The sequence below is a fragment of the Balaenoptera acutorostrata genome, chromosome 1 (assembly GCF_949987535.1).
Source record: "Balaenoptera acutorostrata chromosome 1, mBalAcu1.1, whole genome shotgun sequence".
Lineage (NCBI taxonomy): Eukaryota > Metazoa > Chordata > Mammalia > Artiodactyla > Balaenopteridae > Balaenoptera > Balaenoptera acutorostrata.
Window position 1 is genome coordinate 98,771,698 of NC_080064.1, and position 18,281 is coordinate 98,789,978.

Sequence of the window (18,281 nt, forward strand, 5' to 3'; positions counted from 1 at the left end):
GTCCTAATTACATTGGTTCAAGTAGTTTTGAGGTCCCAGAGCAATAACAGTTTTTAATTCCCTGGAGGTAGCATTTCTGCATGGGAAGAACCTGCTCCAGATGATTACTGATAACAGTGTATTGCAAATTCAGCTATTGGGCTTACTTCAAACAGGAAAAGTGCTCAAAAGTAAAATGCTCTATTGGGGAAGTGACCAAGATTGCAGAGTAGGAGCTCTACTCTGAGTCTGAGCTCACCTCATCCCATGAGCACACCAAAATTACAATTATTTACAGAGTAACTATTGATGAGAATGACCTGAAAACTAGTTTAAAAGATTTTCCACATTTAACAATATAAAGAAGGAACCACAATGAGATGGGTAGGAGGAGCAGAGATGTGGTATAGTCAAGATTCACACACCCATGAAGGTGACCCACAAACAGGAAGATAATCACAATTGTAGAGATTCTCCCCCAAAAAGTGAGGGGTTCGAGATCCACATTGAGCTCCCCAGACTGGGGATCCTGTAACCAGGAAGCCAAGCCCTCGGAATGTCTAGCTTTGAAGGCCAGTGGGACTTGCCTACAGGAGAATCAGAGGACTGTAGGAAGCAGAGACTCCACTCTTATAAAACACATACAAAATCTCACACACTCTGAGACCCAGTGCAGAGACAGTAATTTGAAAGGATTCTGGGTCTGACCCACTTGTTGATCTTGGTGAGCCTCCTGGAGAGGCAGGAGGGAACTGGGACTCCCCCTGTGGTCATAGACACTAGCAGCAGCCATTTGGTGGAGCTGCTTCTACCATGAGGACACTGGTACTGGCTTTGGAGTCCTTCCTCTAGCCAATTAGTGCCAGGGGCTTACCTGCCCACCAGCCAGTGGATACCAGTCCCAGAACCACACAGGCTGAGGAGCCAGCCACGTGGGAACTCAGCCTCATACACCAGCAGACCAGCACCAGCCCTGGGCTCCCCCAGGCTCCCCATAAAGCTGCCCCAGAACCCATAACTACCCAGCAGTGGCTGCCACTAGACCCATAACACCCAGGCCCTGCAGCCAGCTGCACAAGGACTTGGCTGCAGCTACCAGTCGGCTAGCTTTGGTCCCAGGACACCCAGCCCTCAGCCAGCTCCACCCACCAGCAGCCAGCAGCCTCCACATTAGGCAGGGCCTGGCAGCCAACCGAGATGGGAACCAGACTTGCCTATTAGTACACCCACAGTAGTTTTCCCGGCCACAACAGGAGAGCCCACTCGGCCCACATAGGGGACACCCCTGGATTATATAGCTCTGGTGACCAGAGGGAAGTGTGCTGTTGGGCCTCATAGGACATATCCTACATAAGGTCCCTTCTCTATGACCAGGAAACACAACTGAAATAAACACAGAGAAATAGGCAAAATAGGGGGACAAAGGAGTATATTCCAAACAAAGGAACACGATGAAACACCAGAAGAAGAACTAAGCGAAGTGGAATAAGCAATCTACCCAATAAAGCGTTCAAGGTAATGATCATAAAGATGCTCAATGAACTCGGGAGAAGAATGGATAAACACCATGAGAAATTTGAGTTAGAAAATATAAAGAAGAACCAAACAGAGCTGAAGAAATAATAACTGAAATAAAAAATACACTAGAAGGAATCAACAGTACATCAGGTTATACAGAGGAACACATCAGCAAACTGGAAGACAGAATGGTGGAAATTAACTAAGTTGAACAGGAAAAAAATTTTTTTTAATGAGAGCAGTTTAAGAGACCTCTAAAACAATAACAAACATACTAACATTCACATTTTAGGGGTCCCAGAAGGAGAAGAGAAAAAGGGCAGAGAACTTATTTGAAGTGATAATAGCTGAAAACTTCCCTAACCTGGAAAAGGAAACAGACATCCAGGTCTAGGAAGCACAGCAAGTCCTAAACAAGATCAACACAAAGAAGGTCTTGAAGGTAAACCAAGACTCCCTGTAATTAAAATGGCAAAAATTAAACATAAAAAGATCATATTAAAAGCAGTAAGGGAAAGGCAACTAGTTTTATACACAGGAACTCTCATAACACTGTCAGCTGACTGTTCAGCAGAAATTTTGCAGGCCAAAAGGGAGTATCATGATATATTTAAAGTGATAAAAGCAAGAAAGCTACAACCAAGAATACTCTACCAGGCAGGGCTATCACTCAGATTTGAGGGAGAAATAAAGAGCTTTACAGACAAGCAAAAGCTGAAAGAGTTCAGCACCACTGAACTGAATTGACAAGATAAGTTTAAGGGACTATTCTAAGTCGAAAAGAAAAGACCACAACAAGAAATATAAAAATTATGAAAAGAAAAATACCATTGGTAGAGGTAAATCTATAGTAAAGTTAATAGGTCAACTACTTATAAAGCAAGTAGGAAGGTTAAAAGACAAAAGTAGTAAAATTATCTATATCTGCAATAAATAGTTAAGGGATACACAAAACAAAAAGATGTAAAACATAATGCCCAAAATATCTAACAAGTGGTGAAGGGAATAACATTCAAACTTAAGAGATCATTAACTTAGGGACTTCCCTGGTGGCACAGTGGTTAAGAATCCACCTGCCAATGCAGGGGACATGGGTTTGAGCCCTGGTCCAGGAAGATCCAACATGCCACAGAGCAACTGAGCCCATGCGCCACAACTATTGATCCCACACTTTATAGCCCACGAACCACAACTATTGAGGCCGTGCAGCAGAACTACTGAGCCCATGCACTGCAACTACTGAAGCCTGCACGCCTAGAGCCTGTGCTCCTCAACAAGAGAAGCCACCACAATGAGAAGCCCGAGCACTGCAATGAAGAGTAGCCCCTGCTCGCCACAACTAGAGAAAGCCTGCGCACAGCAACAAAGACCCAATGCAGCCAAAAGTTAAAAATAAAAAAGAGATCATTAACTTAAAATAATTGTATATATATAGAGAGAGAATATATATTACTTATGTATTATATATATTATATATAGGGTTGTTTTAGATATATAACTTATGTTTATATATAATATATATTACTTATGTTTTATATATATAGGGTTGTTTTATATATATAAAATATATATATATATGGATGGCCAAAAAGTTCGTTTGGGTTTTTCCATAGATGTTATATATATATTACAAATATATTATATATATTATATATACGTTACATAATATGTATATATATAAATTACTTTGGTACCAAAATCCATTGGTACCACAATCCAACATCTGAAGGTCTATAATAGATACACATACACACAAAAAGAAAGAAATCCAAACATAACTTAGAGGTAATTATCAAATCACAAGGGAAGAGAGCAAAAGAAAAAGAAAGGAACAAGAAGTACAAAAACAACCCCAAAACAATTAACAAAATGGCAATAAATACATACATATCAATAATTTCTTCAAATGTAAATGCACTAAATGCTCTAATCAAAAGACATAGAGTGACTGAATGGATACAAAAACAAGACCCATACATATGCAGTCTACAAGAGACTCACTTCAGATATAAAGACACATACAAAATGAAAGTGAGGGGATGGAAAAAGATTCCATGCAAATGGAAATGAAAGGAAAGCTGGAGTATCAGTACTTATATCACACAAAATAGACTTTAAAATGAAGATGAGGGCTTCCCTGGTGGCGCAGTGGTTGAGAATCTGCCTGCCAATGCAGGGGACACGGGTTCAAGCCCTGGTCTGGGAAGATCCCACATGCCGCGGAGCAACTAGGCCCGTGAGCCACAACTACTGAGCCTGCGCGTCTGGAGCCTGTGCTCCGCAACAAGAGAGGCCGTGATAGGGAAAGGCCCGTGCACCGCGATGAAGAGTGGCCCCCACTTGCTGCAACTAGAGAAAGCCCTTGCACAGAAACGAAGACCCAACACAGCCAAAAATAAATAAATAAATAAATAAATAAATAAATAAATAAAGGAAGATGATAACAAAGAAGGACATTACATAATGATAAGAAGATCAATCCAGGAAGAAGATATAACAATTATAAATATATATGCACCCAACATTGGAGCACCTAAATACATACAGCAAATATTAAAAAATGTAAAGGGAGAAATTGACAGTAACACAATCATAGAAGGAGACTGTAACACCCGACTTACATCAATGTCAAGATCATCCAGACAGATTCAATGAGGACAGATTCAACTGGCCTTAAACAACACATTAGATCAGATGAACATAATAGATATATATATAAGATAGGTAGATAGATAGAGAGATAGGTAGGTAGGTAGATAGATAGATAGATAGACAGATATTCAATCCATATGAAAAAGAATACACATTCTTTTCAAGTGCACATGAACATTCTCCAGGATAGATCACATGCTAGGCCACAAAATAAAATAAGTCTCAATAAACTTAAGATTGAAATCGTATCAAGTATCTTTTCTGACCACGACAAAATGAAACTAGAAATCACCTATGAGAAAAAAAAAAACTGCATAAAACACAAACGCAGAGAGATTAAACAATATACTACTAAACAACCAGTGGGTCACTGAAGAAATCAAAGAGGAAATCAAAAATTATCTAGAGAACAAAGGAAAACAGAAACACAATGATCCTAAATCTATGGGATGCAGCAAAAACATCTCTAAGAGGGAAGTTTATACCAATATGAGCTTACCTTAGAAAACAAGAAAAATCTAACCCTACACCTAAAGGAACTAGAGAAAGAAGAACAACCAAACCCAAAGTTAGTAGAAGGAAATAAATAATAAAGATAAAAGCAGAAATAAGTGAAATAAAGACAAAAAACAATAGAAACAATCAATAAAACTAAGAGCTGGTTCTTTGAAAAGTTAAACAAAATTTATAAACCTTTAGCCAGATTCAACAAGAAAAAAAGAGGGAGGAACTAAATAAATGAAATCAGAAACAAAAGATGAAAAGTTACTACTGACACCACAGGAAAACAAAGGATCATAAGAGATTTCTATAAACAATTATATACCAATAAAGTGGACACACCTAGGAAAAAATGGATAAATTCCTAGAAACATATAATCTCCCAGAACTGAATCAGAAAGAAATACCAATTACCTGTATGAAAATTGAATAAGAAAAAAATTTTCCAACAAACAAAAGTCCAGGACCAGTTGGCTTCACAGGTGAATTCTTCCAACCATTTAAAGAAGAGTTAATGCCTACGCTTCTCAAATTCTTTTTAAAAATTGAAGCTGAAAGTATGCTTCCAACTCATTCTATGCGGCAAGCATCACCTGATCCTAAACCAGACAAAGATGCCACAAAAAAAGAAAGTTACAGGCCAATATCATTGATGAACATAGATGCAAAAATCCTCAACAAAATATTAGCAAACCAAATCCAACAATAAATTAAAAGAATCATCCACTATGACCAAGTGGGATTCATTTCATGAATGCAAGTACGGTTCAATATTTGCAACTAAGTCAATGTGATACACCACATTGACAAATTGAAGAATAAAGATCATATGTTCATCTCAATAGATGCAGAAAAAGATTTTGACAAAATTCAACATCCATTTATGATTAAAAACTCTCAACCAAGTGGGTATAGAAGGAACATACCTCAACATAATAAAGGCCATTTATGACAAATCTTCAGCCAATATCATACTCAATCGGGAAAAGCTGAAAGCTTTTCCTCTAAAATGAACAAGACAAGGGTGCCCCTTCTCACCATCTTAATTCAGCATAGTATTGGAAGTCCTAGCCCCAGCAATCATATTAGAAGAATAAATAAAAAGAGTCCAAATTGCAAAGGAAAAATTAAAACTGTCCCTGTTTACAGATGACATGATACCATATATAGAAAATCCCAACAATGCCATTAAAATACTATTAGAACCAATAACTAAATTCAGTAAAGTAGCGGGATACAAATTTAATATACAGAAATCTGTAGCATTTCTATACACTGACAACAAAGTATCAGAAAGAGAAATTAAGAATCAATCCCATTTACAATTGCATCAAGAAGAAAAAATACATAGGAATAAATCTAACCAAGGAGGTAAAAGATCTGTACTCAGAGAACTGTATGACACTGATGAAAGAAACTGAAGGCAACACAAACAAATGTAAAGATATACCGAGGTCATGGACTGGAAGAATCAGTATTGTTAAAAAGACCACACTACCCAAGGCTATCTAGAGATTCGATGCAATCCCTATCAAAACACCAATGGCATTTTTCAAAGAACTAGAAAAAATAATTCTAAAATTTGTGTGGAAACACAAAAGACCCCACATAACCAAAACAATCTGGAGAAAGAACAACAAAGCTGAAGATATCATGCACCCTGATTTCAAACTATACTACAAAGCTACAGTAATCGTTTTGATGGTATTGGCACAAAAACAGACACATTGATCAAAGGAACAGAATAGAGCACTCAAAAATAAACCTACACTTTTATGGTCAATTAATCTATGACAAGGAGGTAAGATTATACAGTGGAGAGAAAACAAGCTCTTCAATTAATGGTGTTGGGAAAAATAGCTATGTGCAAAGGAATCAAACTGGACTACTTTCTCATACCATATACAAAAATAAATTCAAAATGGATTAAAGACTTAATGTAAGACCTGAAACCATAAAGCTACTAGAAGAAAACATAGGCAGTATGATGTTTGACATTGTTCTTAGCAATATTTATTCAGATATGTCTCCTCAGGCAAGGGAAACAAAAACAAAAACAAACAAAAAAAATAGGACTACGTTAAACTGAAAAGCTTTTACACAGCAAAGGAAACTATCAACAAAACAAAAGAGCCACCTACTAAATGGGAGAAGATATTTGCAAACCATATATTTGGTAAGGAGTTAAAATCCAAAATATACAAAGAACTCATAGAACTCAACATCAAAAAACAAACAACTAGATTTTTAAAATGGGCATAGGACCTGAATAGACATTTTTCCAAGAAGATGTACAGATGGTCAACAGGCACATGAAAATGTGCTCAACATCACTAATCATCAGGGAAATGCAAATGAAAACCACAATGAGATATCACCTCACACCTGTCAGAATGCCTATTATAAAAAAGGCAACAAATAACAAGTGTTGGAGAGGATATGGAGAAAAGAGAACCCTGTACACTGTTGGTGGGAATGTAAATTGGTGCAGCCACTACAGAAAACAGTATGGACGCTCTTCAAAAAATTAAAAATAGAACTTCCATATGATCCAGCAATTCCACTCCTGGGTATTTATCCAAAGAAAACAATAACACTAATTCAAAAAGATATATGTACCCCATGTTCATTGCAGCATTATTTACAATAGTCAAGATGTGGAAGCAACCTAAGTATCCACTGATAGATGAAAGAATAAAGAAAATGTTATATATATAATGGAATATTACTCAGCCATAAAAAACAATGAAATCTTGCCATTTGCAACAACATGGAAGGACCTAGAGAGTATTATGCTAAGTGAAATAAGTCAGAGAAAGACAAATATAATATTATTTCACTTATATGTGTAATCTATAAAACAAAACAAATGAACAAACATAACAAAATAGAAACAGAGTCATAGGTACAGAGAACAAATAGGTGGTTGCCAGAGGGGAGGGGGCTAGGGGAGTGAAAAATGTACGGAAGATTAAGAGGTACAAACTTCTAGTTACAAAATAAATGAGACACAGGGATGAAACGTACAGAGTGAGGAATATTGTCAATAATAATGTAATATTTTTGTGTGGTGAAACATGGTAACTAGATTTATCGTGGTGGTCATTTTGTAATATATAGAAATATCAAATCACTATGTTGTGCACCAGGAACTAACATAGTGTTGTAGGTCAATTATACTTCAAAAATAAACGAACAAATAAAAAACTCGTAGAAAAAGAGGTCAGATTTATGGTTACCAGATGTAAGGGGTGGGGGGATGGGGGAATTCGATGAAGGTGGTCAAAAGATACACTTTCAGTTATAAGATAAATAAGTACTAGGGATGTAATATAATGATAAAGATATCATATAACAACATGATAAATATAATTAACACTGCTGTATGTTTTTGTTTGTTTATAAATTTATTTTTATTTATTTATTTATTTTTGGCTGCCTTGGGTCTTCGTTGCTTTCTCTGGTTGCAGCGAGTGGGGCCTACTCTTCATTGTGGTGCATGGGCTTTAATATCCACTTTGTAGCCAATTTTAAAAGTAGTTAATGGCTTTGCTGATGGAATCTAAAGATTAGGATGTGATAACTAATGTAAAATGCACTGGGGACAAAGGATCCTGGCACCCTTGTCTACTGGGAAATGGCTGTTGGCAACTTATGCCAGAACAATGGAACAATTTGCTCTTTGGCTCCAGAAGGTATGTGTTTTTTTGAGATTTACAGTGTACTCTCTACTTCTTCTCCTTTTCCTCCTTCTTGCTTTGATTAGTCTCACCTATAGCCTTCATATATGATTCTCATAGTCCATGACACACTATGTTCTTTTTGTTTTTTAGTTCATGAATTTATTGAATGCCTACTCTGTTCTCACCTCTGTACTAAGCTCTGGGAGTACAAAGATAATTAAGAAATGGTCCTTGTATGTAAACCTCTGCATTCCTGCTGGAATGACTGAAACATACTCAAATTATGAGTCTATGTGGCTTGAATATCACTCTAGGCATTCAAATGGATGTTGAATGAATGAGAGTGAAAATAAGAGTATTCATAAAGCAAGCAGAGAGGAAGTGATAGCTCCTGGTGGGATAAAAAGGCTTCACAGAAGAGGTAACATTTGAGTAACAATCCTACAGGAAGCTAGATGCGGAAGTAAGGGAAGTGGAAGAGCCATTGGAGGCAGAAGAAAAGCTTGAGCAATAGCATAAAAGAGTAAAGTTGTGTGATGAGTTCAAAGAGCATTATGATGAATGAATGTAGCCAGAAGGGCAATTCTCAACATGGTTCCTCACCAGCCAAGACACATCCAAAGGACCTGCACTGGATCTGCACAATGCTCATCATGCTAACTGTAGCTATGAAAATTATATTCTGCTCAAGAAAACATTTGAAATGAAAAGGACTATAATGGTAAAATAGGAAAACTCTTGAGTCTTCAATTATATTAAAGCAGTACATAGTCACTACCTTCAGTATTTTAACTATTATTGTATCAAATTATTTATGACATGCCTCAGCACACCAGAGCACCATGGGTGGCACTACTGGACTATGGTACTTGATACCAATATAAGCATGATTGTAAGGCCTATTGATACATGTTTATTTAAAGCATTGTGTTATTGCCTCTGCTGTTAATAAATGAACAAATGACCCTCTGGAGAAACAGCTAAAATACGTGCTTATTTTCAGAATTCTAGAGGTACATTTTTATTTATAATTGGATAGACTATATTAATTAACTTTATAGACCAGCATGATTATATAATTTATAGGCTTTGTATTTTTATAAGTTTTGGGTTTTGAATATATTAAGTGTAGTTAAAAGGTATTTCATTGATTGCTCTCCATAATTCTTTACTTTTTAAATTTTTAAAATATTTTTAATTTTTTAATGTAATTTTTAAACGTTTCCATTTACAGTTATTGTGAAATATTGGCTATATTTCCTGTGTTGTACAATATATCCTTAAGCCAATAGTTTGTATCTCCACTCTCCTACCCCTTTTTTGCTCCCTCACCCCCAACTGGTAAGCATTAGTTCGTTCTCTATAATTGTGAGTCCACTTCTTTTTTGTTATATCCACTAGTTTGTTGTATTTTTTAGATTCCACATGTAAGTGATATCATACAGTATTTGTCTTTCTCTGTCTGACTTATTTCACATAGCATAATTCCTTCCAAGTCCATCCATGTTGCTGCAAATGGCAAAATTTTATTCTTTTTTATGGCTGAGTAGTATTCCATTGTGTATATATATACCACATCTTCTTTATCCATTCATCTGTTGATGGACACTTAGGATGCTTCCATATCTTGGCAATTGTAAATAATGCTGCTATGAACACTGGAGTGCATGTATCTTTTCAAATTAGTGTTTTTGTTTTCGTTTTAGATATATACCCAGGAGTGGAATTGCTGGGTCATGTGGTAGTTCTATTTTTAATTTTTTGAGAAATCTCCATTCTGTTTTCCAGTGTGGCTGCATCAATTTACATTCCCACCAACAGTGTACAAGGGTTCCCTTTTCTCTACATCTTCTTGCCAACATTTGTTTTTTGGGTTCTTTTTAATGATCGTCATTCTGACAGATGTGAGGTGATATCTCATTGTGGTCTTGATTTGCAGTTCCCTGATAATTAGCAATGTTGAGCATATTTTCATGTGCCTCTTGGCTATCTGCATTTCCTGTGTGGAAAGATGTCTATTCAGTCCTTCTGCCCATTTTTTGATCATTTTTTTTATGTTGAGTTGTATGAGCTGTTTAAATATGTTGGATATGAACCCCTTATCTGTCATATCATTTGCAAATATTTTCTCCCATTCAGGTTGTCTTTTCATTTTGTCAGTGGTTTCCTTTGCTGTGCAAAAGCTTTTAAGTTTAATTAGTTCCCATTAATTTATCTTCGTTTTTATTTCCTTTACTTTAGGAGACAGATCCAAAAGGATATTGCTATGATTTATGTCAAAGAGTGTTCTGTCTATGTTTTCCTCTAGGAGTTATATAGTATCCAGTCTTACATTTAGGTCTTTAATCCATTTTGAGTTTATTTTTGTGTATGGTGTTAGGGAGTGTTCTAATTTCATTCTTTTACATGTAGCTGTCTGGTTTTCCCAGCACCACTTATTGAAGAGACTGTCTTTTCTCCATTGTATAATCTTGCCTTCTTTCTCATACATTAATTGACCATAAGTGCATGGATTTATTTCTGAGCTCTCTATCCTTTCCATTGATCTATGTGTCTGTTTTTGTGCCAGAACCATCTTGTTTTGATTACTGTAGCTTTGTAGTATAGTCTGAAGTCAGGGAGCCTGATTCTTCCAGCTCTGTTTTTCTTTCTCAAGATTGCTTTGGTTATTCAGGGTTTTTTGTGTCTCCACACAAATATTAAACTTTTTTTTGTTCTAGTTCTGTGAAAAATGCCATTGGTAATTTGATAGGGATTGCATTGAATTTGTAGATGACCTTGGGTAGTATAATCATTTTGACATATTGATTCCTCCAATCCAAGAACATGGTATATCTTTCCATCTGTTTGCATCATCTTCAATTTCTTTCATCAGCATCTTATAGTTTTTAGAGTACAGGTTTTTTGTCTCCTTAGGTGGTGTCTTTAGGATTTTCTATGTATAGTATCGTGTCATCTGCAAACAGTGGCAGTTTTACTTCTTCTTTTCCAATTTGGATTCCTTTTATTTCTTTTTCTTCTCTTGTTGCCTTGGCTAAGAGTTCCAAAACTATGTTGAATAAAAGTGGCAAGAGTGTACATTCTTGTCTTGTTCCTGATCTTAAAGGAAAGGCTTTCAGGTGTTCACCACTGAGTATGACGTTAGCTGTATGTTTGTCATATATGGTCTTTATTATGTTGAGGTATATTCCTTCTGTGCCCCCTTTCTGGAGACTTTTTATTATAAATGAGTGTTGAATTTTGTCAAAAGCTTTTTCTGCAACTATTGAGATGATCATATGGTTTTTATTCTTCAATTTGTTGATGTGGTGTATCACACTGATTGATTTGTGGGTATTGAAAAATACTTGCATCCCTAGGATAAATCCCACTTGATCATGGTGTATGATCCTTTTAATGTATTGTTGGATTTGGATTGCTAGTATATTGTTGAGGATTTTTCTGTCTATGTTCATCAGTGATATCAGCCTGTAGTTTTCTTTTTCTGTGGTATCTTTGTCTGGTTTTGGTATCAGAGTGATGGTGGTCTCATAGAATGAGTTTGGGAGTGTTCCTTCTTCTGCAATTTTTTGGAATAGTTTCAGGATAGGTGTTAATTCTTCTCTAAATGTTTGATATAATTCGCCTGTGAAGCCACCTGGTCCCGGACTTTTGTTTGTTGGGAGTTTTTTAATCACAGTTTCAATTTCAGTACTTGTGATTAGTTGGTTCATATTTTCTATTTCTCCCTGGTTCAGTCTTGGGAGATTGTACCTTTCTAAGAATTTGTCCATTTCTTCCAGGTTGCCATTTTATTGGCATATAGTTGCTTGAGGTAGTCTCTTATGATCTTTTGTATTTCTGTGGTGTCCATTGTAACTTCTTTTTCATTTCTGATTTTATTGATTTGAGCTCTCTCCCTTTTTTTCTCGATGAGTCTGGCTAAAGGTTTATCAATTTTGTTTATCTTTTCAAAGAACCAGTTTTTGGTTTCATTGATCATTTCTATTATTTTTTAGTCTCTATTTCATTTATTTCTGTTCCGATCTTTATGATTTCTTTCGTTCTACTAACTTTGGGTTTTGTTTGTTCTTCTTTCTCTAGTTCCTTAAAGCATGAGGTTAGGTTGTTTACTTGAGATTTTTCTTGTTTCCTGAGGTAAACTTGTATCACTATAAACGTTCTTTCTAGAACTGCTTTTGCTGCATCCCATAGGTTTTGGATAATCATGTTTTCGTTTTCATTTGTCTCTTTCAATTTTGATTTCCTCCTTGATTTTTTCAGTGATCCATTGGTTGTTTAGTAGCATATTGTTTAGCCTCCATGTGATTGTGTTTCTTCCAGTTTTTTAATTGTAGTTGATTTCTAGTCCATAATTCTTTACTTTTTAAAAAGTATGTGAAAATTTAATGAGTTGGCTAAGCAATAATATACCAAGTGCATTATAACTGGAAAATGTAAAAATATACACTATTCACCATGTGTTTTTGCTAAGCACATTTTTCATCTTCACATACCTTGGTCCTGAGTTTGAAATATCATGCTATTTTCCTTTTAAAAAAATGCCTATATGTCATATGAAGCAGTACTGACTTTATTCTGTACATGAAAGGGGCCATTAAAGTTTTTTTTTTATCTAGTGAATGACACACTTAATACCTTCTATATATCATTTATACATAGTTTTTTAAAGTACAGCCTTTCAGAAGCATTTAGTGAAAGAGGCCAGTTACCAAAATGATTCCCTAGTAAAGTTGTAGCTGGCAGAGGGAAGTGGCTGGAACTTTGTCATGAATCTACTCTGAAGCTTTTGACCTATGCACAAGCCCAAGAAGGTTCCAATTTCACTTGTATGATTTAATGTTTCTTTATAGAAGTAAATTCTTAAAGGGAAACTTAAGAGCTACAGAGGATATGCTTATAGCAATAACTCCCACTTACTGAACACCAACTTTACACCAAGCACATATTTCCTCTAACCATTGTAACAGCTTTATGAGGCTCATTTAGCTTCTCCAGGATCACACAGTCAATAAAAGGCAGAGCTGAGATTTCAAGTCTGGTTTGTCTGAACTCAACTTCTGTCTGACCACACGACCTCCTCCTCTAGGCCCTCTGTGTGCAAGCTCACTTTGCTTCAATGTGAAAGAAAGTATCAACTTTAATGATAACGACAAAGAGATTTATATTTGATTTACTTTTTATAGAAAGGTATTCTAATTGCTTTTATTATACTCTCCTAGTTTTCTTCCTGCCTCCATTAAAAAAAAAAAAAAAAAAAGTAACTATGTATGCTCCTGCCACCTGGTGGCAATATTTCTAATTTACAAAAAAAGGTTTTAGAAATGTTGAAAGGAACCTTTTATGTGGCTCTTCAAATTCAAATTAGAAAGTGACTAAAGCACATAGCATCCACAGCTTGCTTTCCTAAGTAGATAAAACTGGTGCCTGCTCACTAGTCATGCCCCTGTGAGCCCTTCCTATCCATGTTAGATTAGCCAAACCATCTCCTTGCCAGCAGTTCCTAAGACTTCTCCCACTGCACATCTGTGTCTCTGGCCTCTTGTCAACCCACACACTCCAGTCTCTATTAATGCACATAGAAAGTCTTCTTTGCAGTATGATATTAGTACCTAAGCTCTCTGACTCTGTCCTGTGCACGAGTGAAATAATGTCTATAAAGCACAGAGTGACCTCTAAGTTCTCTTAGATAATCATTTGAGTGATTGTCTTCTCTCTCTCACTGTTGTTTAAAGTCTTGTAGAAATTTTGTTCCTGAAATACCAACCTACTGCCTATAGCACAGTGGCTTCCATTCAGAATAATTACTCAGAATTTTCCACCCAAGAGAGGAAAGAGGGGAACATTACTCAGGCTTCTGTTCCCCATTAAAAGTGTTGCACAGGCATCTTCTCTTCAAGGCAATGGGTCTGTTAGGAGACAAGCACTGACATTGCTCCTTGACAACTGTGGTTCTTTCAGACCTAAGTAAAGTTGTGTGATGTGCCATATCTCTGTAGGAATTGATCACAGTGTGTAGAAAAAGATCACTGTTGTGGCCAGTTGTTCTCATCACAATAAGGATGAAGAGTTTAAAGAGTTGGGGTGGGGCATATTCAGCAGGTATTATAATTCTTATGAAGCATCATTCAAGAACTGAAAAATTCTTCCATTTCTTAGTTCAGGGTTATCCAGTCTGAGTGAGGGCACCCATCTGGAAAGGTAGCGCAAAGAAAACAATGAATTAGAAGGAGGTGCTGGGTTCTATGGCTCCCTGACCTTCAGGGAATCAGTAGGGAAAAGCTTGCAATTAGGCACTGAAGGCTTTGGGGTATTGCTTATCTAAGTATTTGCTACCACTGAGTCCTTTGGTTATTATACTGGTGCCATTTTTGAGGGCTTGCAAACTGAGCTTTGTGAGGAAGATGCAAGGGTGAAGTTTTATTCTGCCAACAATGAAGTGACTGTATGATCATGAAACTTAGTCCCCTCAGAGTGGATATTTCAAGACTGATTCTAGGAGTTTGTGTACAATACAACTTTTCAGTTGTTAATTCATTATTGTCTAAATTACTACGGTACAATTATAAATTCTTAAGTTAATGAAGTACTTACCAACCACTGATACTGGGCGGTAGGAAGTGAGGTCTGGAAAGGCTATAACTTTAGTACTCACTGTTAATCTGCCCTCTATTGAGGGCATCCTATGTGCAGAGATCAGTACAATCTCTTCTCCAAAGTCACAGTCTCCCCTCTCCAGAGATTATAGTTCCTCTTCTTGTTAGTGAAAAATTGGGAGTAGGTGGAAGCTATATTGCAGTGAAAAATTGAGGATGAGCATCAAAGGAAATCAGCAGAAAATAGTGCCTTATTTCCCACAAAGAGGTCCCCAATTGATGGTAGTTAAGTCTAGGGACATGAGTAGCCACCTTCAGTCATTTCCAATAAACTCTCAGCTAAAGTCATGGATAATATTTTCCCAACTTGAAGACCTGATCTAAATTCGGGAGCCAGACTTACTGGGTTTGAATTGCTGCTTGCTGTATCCCGAGGAAAAATCTTCTTGTGGTCCATGTTTTTGTAGGCACTGAGTCAGATCCAGGGAAGGCATGGGGCAGAATTGTACTCTGCAGGATAGCATGCTCCATCAAGATTCTAGAGATGGGGTCTGAGTTCAGATCTAACATTCTAACTCTTCCTTCTCACTGTTAGGTTAGCCTCTATCCTCAAGAAATGTCAAAAAAATAAATCCATACCTCCAGCTGATCTTAATATGTCAGAGAGAGCAAAATACCAGGTGTTTTATATACTATAGTTCAACAAGCATTCACAACAATACCATGAGTTATATTAGATTTTGTCAGCTCCAAACTCCTACCTTAGGAATTCACCCTTCCCCTACCTCCACTTCCTTCAAGAGAGGCAAACCTTGTTAGTGCTCCCTCTCTCACTTCCGGTCTCAGTGATGGGTACATTATTTAGGCCCAGAAAAATTTTGGAGCCTCATTCCCTAGAAACAATGACTGATACCAGGATTAGCACATGACCCTCATAAGGCCACCAGGGTCTTTCTTGCAATTGACATAGAGTTATCATGTGAGATAAGTATTCCTTCCACTGGGAAGATATTACTTTGGGATTCCAGCAGCAATCGACTTGATCAGATGAAGAAGATTGTCTGCAAAATTAAAGCAAATAAAAGCAAGCAGAAATTGTGTGTGTGTGTGTGTAAGAGAGAGAGGAGAGAGAGAGAGAGAGATCAGCTCTACTGACCACCCCAGAGCAGGTACAGTGGGGTAAAACAGAAAATGCACATCTTCTTCTTGGGTTGTGTGATTTCTCAGCCTGACAATTATTAGCATCATCTTACTTTAAATTTGGATTCTGTTCATATATTTCTATCCCTGCATGCTTTGGGGAATTTGTATTTCTAAAGCACTCTAGCTTAGCCTGAAAATTCTGTGATTTTTCAAATCTTAAAACAACTCCTCAACCCCCAAAACTGCACCATCAAGAAACAAGCTACATGGTGATGGATGGAAACTAAACTTTTGGTGGTAAGCACACTGTAGTGTATACAGAAGTAGAAATAATAATGTTGTACACATTAAAAAAAAAAAAAAAAAAACAAGCTACAAATACTGCACAGCCCATTGGAAGTGTAGACTCTCCAAAGCCTACTTCAGAAGCGGTCATGAAGGAAATGGGCAAGAGAAGGCTCCAAGAAAGCAGTCAGGAATATGGCATGCATATCATGTGCCAGGCACTCTTCTAAGTGTTTTAAGCATATTAATTCACACACTGAGTCCTCACATTTACCAACAAGGCAACTGAAGCATGAAGAAGGTAAGTAACCTACCCAAGGTCACAAAAAAGCCAAGATCAGAATAAACACAGTCTGGTCTGGATACACACATTAACCACACACTCTGCTTCTTCTCTGAATTGGACAAGAGATTCCTATCAGAGAGAACTAGGGGCTGGCAGGTGAACTAACCAAAGAACTCACACCCTGCCAAGGAGGGAGTCTTTGTAATTCATAGTCAACAGGATATGAACTTTGTAATGTTTCCCATTCTTTTATTTTTCCAAAGGGAATTTTTACTGGGGGAGATGAAAATAACTTGCCTTGTAGTTTATAGGTTATCAGGCCATGGGGGTCAACTTAGGACATAATCACGAGGACTGTGTACCACCCAAAAACCTTGGCCTTTGAGCTGCAGGCAGTAATTGAAGGGACTTTGGAGTCAATTTCCAGGAAGATAATAAGTGGTTTCTAAACATAAAAGAAGGGTTTGCACAGATATTTGAATGGCCAAAAGGGCAGATGTATGGCAAAGACTGCTATTTACCCCCAGTATCTGTCCTTACTTTTATATACGTCATAGGATAAAAATCCTAATATTTACCTGAGTCCATGGCCTACCAGAATAAAACCAGTATTTGTCAGGTTTCATTGCAGAATGAGTTCACTTTCAGAACAAGCTCACAAGAGAATATGTGACCTCAACGTTGAACTCCCCGCTTCCCCTTTACTTGTGACCAATACAGGGTAGAACCTTGACTGCCCACTGATCTATGTTTTGAGAGGGATGATGAAGTTGGAAGTCCCAACCAATTTACAGCTAAAAGATAAGTTCCCAGAAGCTTATAAGATTTTTAAAATATAGTGATAAATAGAAACTGCCAGACACATTACCCTTGAATAAAGCACATGTAGAAAAGGGGACAGAAAAAAAAAATCACAAAGATTCACCAGAAATATTTATTGTCCATATAGGAGCTAGTGGAAAAAGCTCCACCTCTATCTCTTTTCTATACTATAAGAAAGACCAATTAAATATATAAGCCTTAACCTTTAAGGAGATGAGCATAGGGTTTATACAAAAAGTAGAAGAAGAAACAAGATAATCCGGTGTCCAGAATGAAATGCCAACCCACCTCTATTCCATCAAACCTTAATACGAACATGGAACCCTTTGATCCAACATCCTATCAAAGCACGTGCACACACACACACACACACACACACACACACACACCCCCGTAAGTTTAGCTTCTCTTAAACACAGGGATGTTGAGCTTGTATGGTAGGTTATTGCGATAATATCCTCCAATTTATTTTTGACTCCCTGTATCCACTTGGATAATTCCCTACCATTCTAACTCTGGGTTTGGTCATTTGACTTGCTTCGGCCAATGGAACAATAGTAAATATAATTCAAGCAGAGACTTAAAAATTAATTGTCTATTGGAGATTTCTCACTTGCTTTCTAGTAACAATGAGACCACAACCATGTAAACTAGCCAGTTGAAGAATGCAAGGTCTCATGCAAAGAGACCTCAGTCAGCCCAGCTGAGGCCATGATAAACAAGCCAACCCCACCCCAACCCACTAGCTGACTGTAGATGCCTGAGCCATTCCAGCCATGACCAGCCAAGACCAGTTCAGACCATAAAAACCACCTA